This window comes from Mytilus edulis, chromosome 1 (assembly GCF_963676685.1).
Source record: "Mytilus edulis chromosome 1, xbMytEdul2.2, whole genome shotgun sequence".
NCBI classification, from domain to species: Eukaryota; Metazoa; Mollusca; class Bivalvia; order Mytilida; family Mytilidae; genus Mytilus; species Mytilus edulis.
In genome coordinates, this window is record NC_092344.1 from 100,334,506 (window position 1) to 100,344,322 (window position 9,817).

A 9,817-nucleotide genomic window follows, 5' to 3' on the forward strand; every position below is an offset into this window, starting at 1 on the left:
AGATTCAACGACTCATTGGTAGGGTTATGCCCCTATGAAAATTAACCGGTGTCGGTTGACCACCAAAACTCAGAAACCGTAAGTCGTAGACACCTAGGATCTTCACCAATCATCATCAATTTATGTATCTTTGAAAAATACCTCAAGGTCAAATTTGTATGTTGACCTTGACCTTTGACCTAACACCTTGTTATGGGATAATCTCAGAAACCATTATACTTACAGAAGTTTTAAATAGTGGAAAATGTTTGGGTCATTACGGCACAACTTTGTTATATTTTGACCGAAGAGATTTGACCTTTTTTTAAGGGGCATAACACCTGTTTTAGGTTTCTGGAAAGACAAAATCATCTTTTACTATATAACCAAAGGTCCTAGACCCATGGGGTCTTCGGCAATGACATTGGGGACTAATGACCTTGACAAAGTTCAAAAGGTCAAAGGTCAAGGTCATGTCCCATATAGCGAATTTGGTGTTTTTAACCTTATTTAAAGGTTTTTCAGTGTGTTTTAAAGCTTTTCAATACATTCTACGTCTATTTGAACATGTATTTCACATTACAAAAGGAAAGACCTCTCAATTGTTCAAGAACAATTGACAGTTTAATTATTATTATTATTCTTCCGTCAAACTTTGACAAATTTAGCCGCGTTAACCGTAAGACGTGTCGCTTTCATATTCACACTTTGTATAGGTGTTATGAATACCTATCTGGAACTCACCCTGTGAGTCGAAATATTTTGTCGGTTCGGAGTAATCCCTCCGAAACCCAAAAACCTTGTTATCGTTCCAACACCATAACCGTAATAGGTAGAAAAAAAACAAAGGGTGAAATTTGTTCAGGACCAGACCCCGGTTCTTCGTTACATTTGGATCGAAAAGATTCAACGACTCATTGGTAGGGTTATGCCCCTATGAAAATTAACCGGTGTCGGTTGGCCACCAAAACTCAGAAACCGTAAGTCGTAGACACCTAGGATCTTCACCATTCATCATCAATTCATGTGACTTTGAAAAATATCTCAAGGTCATATGTGTATCTTGACCTTGACCTTTGACCTAACACCTTGTTATGGGATAATCTCAGAAACCATTATACTTACAGAAGTTTTGAATAGTGGAAAATGTTTGGGTCATTAAGGCGCAACTTTGTTACATTTTGACCAAAGAGATTTGACCTTTCTGTAAAGGGCATAACCCCTGATTTAGGTTTCTGAAAAGACAAAATCAGCTTTTACTATATAACCTAAGGTCCTAGACCCATGGGGTCTTCAGCAATGACATTGGGAACCAATGCCCTTGACAAAGGTCAAAAGGTCAAAGGTCAAGGTCATGTTCCAAATAGCGGATTATGTCTTTTTGACCTTATTTAAAGGGTTTTTAGTGTGTAATAAAGCTTTTTAATACATTATAAGTCTATTGGAACATGTATTTTACGTTACAAAAGGAAAGACCTCTCAATTGTTCAAGAACAATTGACAGTTTAATTATTATTATTATTCTTCCGCCAAACTTTGACGAAGTAAGCAGCCTAAACCGTAAGACGTGTCGCTTTCATGTTCACACTTTGTATCGGTGTCATGAATACCTATCTGGAACTCACCCTGTTAGTCGAAATATTTTGTCGGTTCGGAGTAATCCCTCCGAAACCAAAAAACCTTGTTATCGTTCCAACACCGTAACCATAATAGGTAGAAAAAAAACAAAGGGTGAAATTTGTTCAGGACCAGACCTTGGTTCTTCGTTACATTTCGATCGAAAAGATTCAACGACTCATTGGTAGGGTTATGCCCCTATGAAAATTAACCGGTGTCGGTGGACCACTAAAACTCAGAAACCGTAAGTCGTAGAGACCTAGGATCTTCACCATTCATCATCAATTCATGTATCTTTGAAAAATATCTCAAGGTCAAATTTGTATGTTGACCTTGACCTTTGACCTAACACCTTGTTATGGAAAAATCTCAGAAACCATTATACTTACAGAAGTTTTAAATAGTGGAAAATGTTTGGGTAATTATGGAGCAACTTTGTTACATTTTGACCAAAGAGATTTGACCTTTCTATAAGGGGCATAACCCCTGTTTTAGGTTTCTGAAAAGACAAAATCAGCTTTTACTATATAACCAAAGGTCCTAGACCCCTGGGGTCTTCAGTAATGGCATTGGGGACTAATGACCTTGACAAAGGTTAAAAGGTCAAAGGTCAAGGTCATGTCCCAGATAGCGAATTTAGTGTTTTTAACCTTATTTAAAGGATTTTTAGTGTGTTTTCGAGCTTTTTAAGGTTGACCTTGACGTTTTAAAATCATTCTACGTCTGTTGGAACATGTATTTTACATTACAAAAGGAAAGACCTCTCAATTGTTCAAGAACAATTGACAGTTTAATTTAAATCTTCATTTATTTTAGCATTTTTCGCTATGTTAAGTGTAAGTGAATTTACGACAAAAAATAAATCTGATTCTAGGCACTGCAATTGTCGGATGTGGTCGTGTCAGATTGTCAATTGAAAATTAAGAAAAGTAAAACGGATCAGAGAGGTTATTCAACGTTCATTGTGACAAATAAATACAGAGATAACACGAGCATTTGCCCTGTGTTAACCCTGAAGAAATATTTAGCTGCACGTCCTGCGGTTTCAGGCTGTTTTCATTTATTTATGCATTTTGACGGGTCACCGCTAACCAGTTATCAACTGTCAGCTATACTAAGAAAGTCAGTTAATTTTTGTAACATTCCAAACCCTAACCTTTTGAAATCGCATTCATTTAGAATTGGAGCCGCCACAGAGGCGAGCAAACGTGGTATTAATGACGAAGCTATTAAAAAATGGGGAAGGTGGTCGTCAGGTGCATTTGAGCGTTACATCAGGATTCCTTGGTGAAAATAATTTCAAAATTTTCAATTTCTTTATATGTACATATAGAACAGAAGTAAACAACATTATAACAAACTCATTAAATAGTTTTTGGTTTGTAGGTAATGAGCTGCAGTCATCTGTATGGATAATGGGATCTTCTATTCCCCATATGGCTGGCATAACAGCTGCTAGCCGATCTGGTGGGAAAAACCTTAATTTGGATAGGCATGGAGTACAAGTTAAATGGATAACTAAATCAGGAATGAAATGGAAAAATCTGGATTCATCTTTTGAAAGTGAAATTAAAAAGTGGCCAGCCCCTAATTATATATTTATACATCTAGGTGCAAATGATTTAGTTTTTATGAAATCAAAAGAGCCAATAGAGAACATCAAATGTTCAATTTTGAGAATAAAGGTTTTTGCAACTGACATCAGAATAATTTGGTCAGACTTTTACCAAGGCCCTATTGGCATGGAACATTAAGGCCAAAGTTAGTGGAAATAGCTAGAAAAAGAGTCAATTGTGCCGTAAGATCATTTATAAAAACATAAGGCCAATATATTTTGAGGTATCCAGCTATCAAAGCCTCTGAACACAATTTATTTAGACATGACGGCTGCCAGCTGTCACAAGTCGGTATTGGCATTTTCCTAAATAACATTCAGGCTGCCATTGAAACTTTCGTACTCGGTGTTGCTAAGGTTTTCCCACCAGATAATTGAGCGCAGAGAATGTTTGGCGGTGAATGGGGATTTATAAGACCCCCATTCATTTGGCGGTTCAGGGAGACAATAAACGGACTTGGAACTGTCCCCCTCTGGCACATATCTCTACCCTACCGGCTCTTTAGTGGAGGGTATCAAATAATTTCCTAGGGTTCACTCTTGTCATAAAGAGGAATCCCCTCCACTGCTGGTTTCAGAAGGGAGGTGTCATCTCCGCAGTACACGTAATTCAGGTTGTTTGCATTTAAAAAATCGGAGAGACTGTTGTTTTCAGAGGTCTGTGTAAACAGAGGGGGGTTCTCCGTCCAGTCCACTCTTGCACGTAGGAGGGATGTTTTGACACTTATGTTTTCATAGGGTCACCGATATGCTCTTTTCAATCCTTTGGCTATCGGTTTGTTTGTCTCCCTGGAACTGGTTAAACATTTTATCTGCGGCCTATCAAATATCCACACACATATTTTGTACATATACTTGCTGTATTATTAGTAATAAATATTCTATATCCTTTCTACAATTTGCATTGTCTGTTTTTCAGCGCCAGTAGTCCGTTTATTAATATATAATATAACATTGTTAACGGGAAATAAGAAATAAACCTTCTTTCTGGTAAAAGGAGTATATGTATGTTTTAGTCAATGCGACATTACTGTTTAATGAATGAATGATATTTACGTTTTCAGTATCAGCAATATTCTATTCTCATCATTATGATCGTTATATTTATTTCAGTTCCTGTAATTGGTAATGTAATTTTCTAGTTCAGGACGCCAACAGTTAATATTGTGTTTATGTTTATTGAGTTAAAGCTATACCCTTTAATCTGTTCATATGCAAAAAAAACAAAACATTGTTTATAATTTTATTTCAATTTATAATGTTTTCTCTTTTAGCCGAATAAGCTGGTGATCCAGCTTACGGCTCCTTTTACAGTACAGAATGTGCCCGCTGCTTCACACAGTGGAATCTCAGCACACGCTGACAAGGCCATACCACCAGCAGTGCAGAGGTCGTCAACAGGGTCATGTTGTACGTCACCACCAGATCCTAAAAGATAATCAAAAGGCGAGTCTGAATAGTATGTTAACCATATCGTGTCACGGAATAATATCAAAATACAACAACATATTCGAATTATAAATTAGAACACATGAAACATAATCTGCAAAATTATAATGGTTTATAAACAGAAATAGTACAAAAACAATGTTTGTAAATAATGTAAAACGTTCTTTGAATTCGAATGGAATATTAGTAAGCTTGTACAAATTAAAAATAATATCCTTTTTAGAATGGTTTCAGACGAGTTTCGCTGTCATATATAGTACCGAGACGGATCGACTACATTAATGTGATTTCTTAATATTAATAATGGTTGCATGCATTTATGAGATTTATACATGATTATCTCTTTTACATGTAACTCTTAATTCGACAAAAACCATTTAAGATAACAAATAGAACGAAATTCATAACAGTGTGGTCGACAGTAAAACGTTTATTAGTAATTGTACTGAAAAGTTTACCTTTAACTTGTTTGTCGTGGGCGATGATTTTATGCTCACTCAGTCTATCGGAGGCCTTCAAGTGGGGATTTAAATAATCATTTGTTACAAATTTTGATACATAAAATGAAACTTTCTTTTCACAAATCATTTAAGGAATTTATTTTAAATAATTGTTATACCATCACTTACAACAGTTTCACTTTTAAGAATATTAATGTCCAGAGCTGATATCAATAAATAATAATAAAAAAAAAAGTTTATTCATGGTAAAAAAAAACCAAAAAAACTTTTAAGTTAATAGGGACCCGCATTATTTCAGAAAATATCTTATTGATTAACAGAACAAAAACTTCTACGTTGTAATCATTTAAGAGTGGCCTTGTATTTATTCAATGCTAACCATGTGGGCTTTGTTTTTTTTTATATACCATAAATCGATTCGTTCATTCAGATTTTTGTCAGTTTGCCTTGGCTCTTCAAGTCCAACACACAACTTCTCACGAAATTGGTATTTTTCTTACAAAAATTACATCCATGTGATGTATTCTTTTCATGGAGAATGAATGTTGCACCTTATTTTATTTGTTATCGTTTTTTTTTGTGTGTATCATTGACGTATAAGACAACCTGAATCTTCTTTATTCAAATTTAACATACGAGATGGCAATTATGACACAAAATAACTAAATTAAACTTACAGCAGAAGAAAGATAATGAACATCGCTTTTATAGTCTTCTAAATATCGAAGACGCGTGGTCTTTTTAAAAATGATGTAAATTTATAAAGGAAACAACAAACAAAATAGTTCGAATATTTATATTGGAAAAAGTAACGGTGTGTAAATCATAACAATTATTTTATTTCAATGAAAATCAAACTGTTGAATTTTTTCCGCTGCGAGCAAATTTTTAATTTTGGTCGCATTTTGAAAATCAATAAATCTTGCATTCTTGTTGGAAGCTGCACTGTGTAGTTTATACCCGTTTTTTTCAATGCATGGGTAGGCATTATATTCGTGATTATTTTTGCCCGAGCGATATCGAAAAACTATTATAAAAAGTGTCCTAGTTCAGTGAAAATGTACGTCATACTTATTTCCTAAACAAATAAATAAACAAACATTAATTAACATACAACACTACCAAAGGCCAGAGACTCCTTACTTCAGTGGCGGATCCAGAGGGGGGGTTCCGGGGGTCCGCACCCCCCCTTTATTTTGGCCGATCAATGCATTTGAATCGGGACATATGTTTGCACCCCCCCTGCACCCCCCCTTTGCCCTGGGCTAGCACCCCCTTTTTCGAAAATTCCTGCATCCGCCACTGTTACTTGTATGATTTTGTAAAAAAATGCATCTTTTTAAAACAGTCGAAAACAAAATTGTCTGTCCAATGGAAAAGTCGAAGCCCAAAAAAGATGAACAGTGCATTATAGAAACATAGAAGCTGGTTGCAAAAGTTGACGACAAGATCTATTTTATAACTTGAGTATGGCCTAATACTATTAACCTGAAATAAATATATTTATAGCAATTCCCTTGATACGAAAGATCTACATGTTGCCTTGGGCTTTTTTTTTTCTTTTTTTTTTGCTCTTTGGTTGGGTTTTTGTCTCAATGACAATTCAATTTTCATTCTTATCATAGATATAACTGCATGTTAAAATAAGAATATGAAGTGTGATAGACAATCAGACACATTCTTTCCAGGGACCAACAGGCGTTATCAAGCTATAGGTCCCCGTATGGCCTTCGACCATTTATAGCAAAATACACACTTTATAGAATGAAAGCTCCAAGAGGTCTTGGGATGAAAAAAAACAAACATAAAAGATGAGCGAGAAAAAAAATAGGGATACCGCATGGAAATTGGAAAATGGTCCGCAACATTAATTTAGTCAACTCACTTAGTTGAAATTAAAGACCTGGCGAATTTTAGCCTTTTGCAATGGATGTGATGTATGTTTAAAAAAAAATCATGGTTTGTTTGGACATTTTTATAAATCAAGTCTTGTTTTTAAATTATTTGCAAGTAAGTTTTAAGTCATGAACAAATAATCACTCACAGAAAGACGTCAAATCCATCAACAAAAGAAAAAAATTAATAGACGACCGACAACGCACAGAATATCATGTATGTGTTCCGGACCATATGAGTATTTGGACCATACGCATATATCATGACCATAAGGGTATACTAATATGGTCTAACCATACACGTATGGTCCAAATACTCATAAGGTCCGGAACATATTTTATTTGCGATCACAAATGCACGAAGACGTCCATTTCTATGTAAATTGGGTCGATTTTTTTTATATAGATAAGATGAATGCGTTTCTGTTGCCAAGTGTTTTTCACAAGTATAGTAGCAGTATAGCAGAACGGTTTAAGTTTCCTATATACACCAAAATTTAATGATACATTTTGCCAATACAATTACGTAAATGTATGCAAATTTCACAAGGTTTAATCCAAATAGCTTTCTTACTATCCAATAACTTACAAGTACGAAAAAGACAGGGCAGAAGTATATTTTGTCTTTATGTTTCGTATTTGCACAACTTTTGAAAGTGGATTATGCATTCGTTCTAAAATAAAATTAGACCAGATAAAAGTTAAAAGATTACATAACTCGACAATCGCAATTGTTAAATCCGAAAAAGATAATCAATCAATACATGCATTCAGTAAGTCATTCTTTTTTCTGAAAGAACATGGCTTTGCGATATCTTATTATGAAAATTGATTGTCGAAACATAACAAAAACACAAGTAAAGGACGTTTAATTAATCAATATAAATCAAAACACAAATTCCTGATTAGTATTTCGAATTATTTTATATAGGCGTTGAGAACCTTTGGTGACCCCACGGTTTAAATGTTTATATTAAGGACGTCGTGAGCAATGGGCGTTATAGACGATCGTTCACCTAATCTGTCCCAGTCAATGGGATATTAAAGTGCGCCAATCAATGTCCATAGCCACACTGTTATGAATTCGATACTAAAGCAAAAAAAAAAATCCAAAAGATATACATCTGAATTGATCGAAATTCATTTTTGTTAACGTTTCTTTTGTCTTACTTTTTCCAGCAGCTCTTAATATGTTTCTAGCAACTTCTATTCCTTTTTGAACTTGTTCCGGAGAATATGCTGTTGGATTCCCAGATACCAAATATATGGCACACGCAGTAAGGATAATGACGTTTCTAATCTGCATTTTTCCTGAAAAATAATGTAAGGAGGTCGTCAAATACTGTTATATGCACACTAAAATGGATAATTTAAGCAAACAAAATGTATTCTACTTTATTTTTTTAAAGAAGGTTTTAAAATATTTGTGTCTTCTGAAATGATTAAAAGACTTGCCAAAAAATCGATGCTTTCCAAAATCTGCACGACAATCTCATAAAGGAGACGACATATCCTTTAAATACCCAAAAGAAACCAATTGTTGCCCTTGTTCAATATGTGTAATACAGTATTTTTGATTGGTTGTAATATTGTATTGTTCAAGGAAATAGACCAACAACTCCTTAGAAACACCATCTGCCATTATCATGTCGAAGAGTACTGCAGTAGAAATGTGCAAGGACAAACTAGTCCACAGGCCAAAAAGAGATAATTGTTTTAAGAACCTGCACGACAAGAATGAGAAATTGATTCACTACACTACTTTCATACTGAATTGTTACCCCCCCCCCCCCCCCCCCCCCCGACCTTATCTTTTTTGTGGGGTTCATGTTTGCAAATTCTTTTGTTTTTCTGTGCTATGTTTTGTGTATTAATGTATTAATGTTTGTATTTTTCTTTATTATCTATATATGACTTTGGACTTAATTTTCGATTTATGATTTTTTTTGCCTCTCTTTTTTATAAATTGGTACTTATTTCTATTCAATTAAAACATAAATTTGATATTTAGTAATATACAGTTATGAAATCTAATAGACTGTTTTAACGTCCGTTTATTGTGTACTGATTTATATTCAATATGGTTAAACTTGTTAAGTTGTTTCGAATTAGCTTGACGTTTTTGTTTATAATCCGGTATCGGTCCTCAATTTCTTTTGTCCTTTTGATTGTTTGGTTTGTGCTGATATGATGAGTACAGTCGTTTATAACTGATTTTCAAAGTATGGTTTAAAATTTTGGTAGGGAGGGGTTTAGCATTTACAAATATTGCTTTATCCAGTTGCATGCATTATGTATAAAAAGAAGATGTGAAATGATTACCAATGAGACAACTCTCCACAAGAGACTAAATGATGCAAAAATTAACACTATAGGGCAATGAACAATAAACAAAGCCGATAAATTATATAGTCAGCTATAAAAGGCCCCGAAATGACAAATGTGAAACAATTCAAACAAGAAAACTAACGGCCTAACTTTTGTACAAAAATTTAACGAAAAACAAATAACAGCCACCGAATTACAGGCTCCTGACTTGGGACAGGCATATACATACAGAATGTGGCGGGATTAATCATGTCAGCGTGTATTTTGTGACACCACTGTCCTCTCCTGACCTCGGACTGTGGTGTCACAGTACAACATAAGAACAAACTATAAAAATCAGTTGAAAAAGCTTAACTCATCTGACAGATGAATACAAATAGATATATCTAACAAAAAAAAAAACAGAGTAGGCGTGGCTGGGTACTAGTATATCCCAACAACAAAAAGACACTAAGTACTGACAGCTAGTTCAA

The 9,817-nt window shown here is 34.6% G+C and overlaps 1 long non-coding RNA gene across 2 annotated transcripts; it reads right to left on the reverse strand.

Moving 5' to 3' along the window:
- Positions 1-4,445: 4,445 nt before the first annotated feature.
- Positions 4,446-8,554, reverse strand: LOC139520321 (uncharacterized). Of its 2 annotated transcripts, XR_011663863.1 has the most exons (3): positions 8,472-8,554; positions 8,187-8,327; positions 4,446-4,639 (listed from the first exon to the last, which is right to left on the reverse strand). It is a non-coding gene; the product is annotated as an uncharacterized lncRNA (long non-coding RNA). The 2 variants fall into 2 exon arrangements; XR_011663862.1 differs by lacking the exon at positions 8,472-8,554 and having other exon boundaries at positions 8,187-8,425.
- Between the last annotated feature and the right edge of the window lie 1,263 nt (positions 8,555-9,817).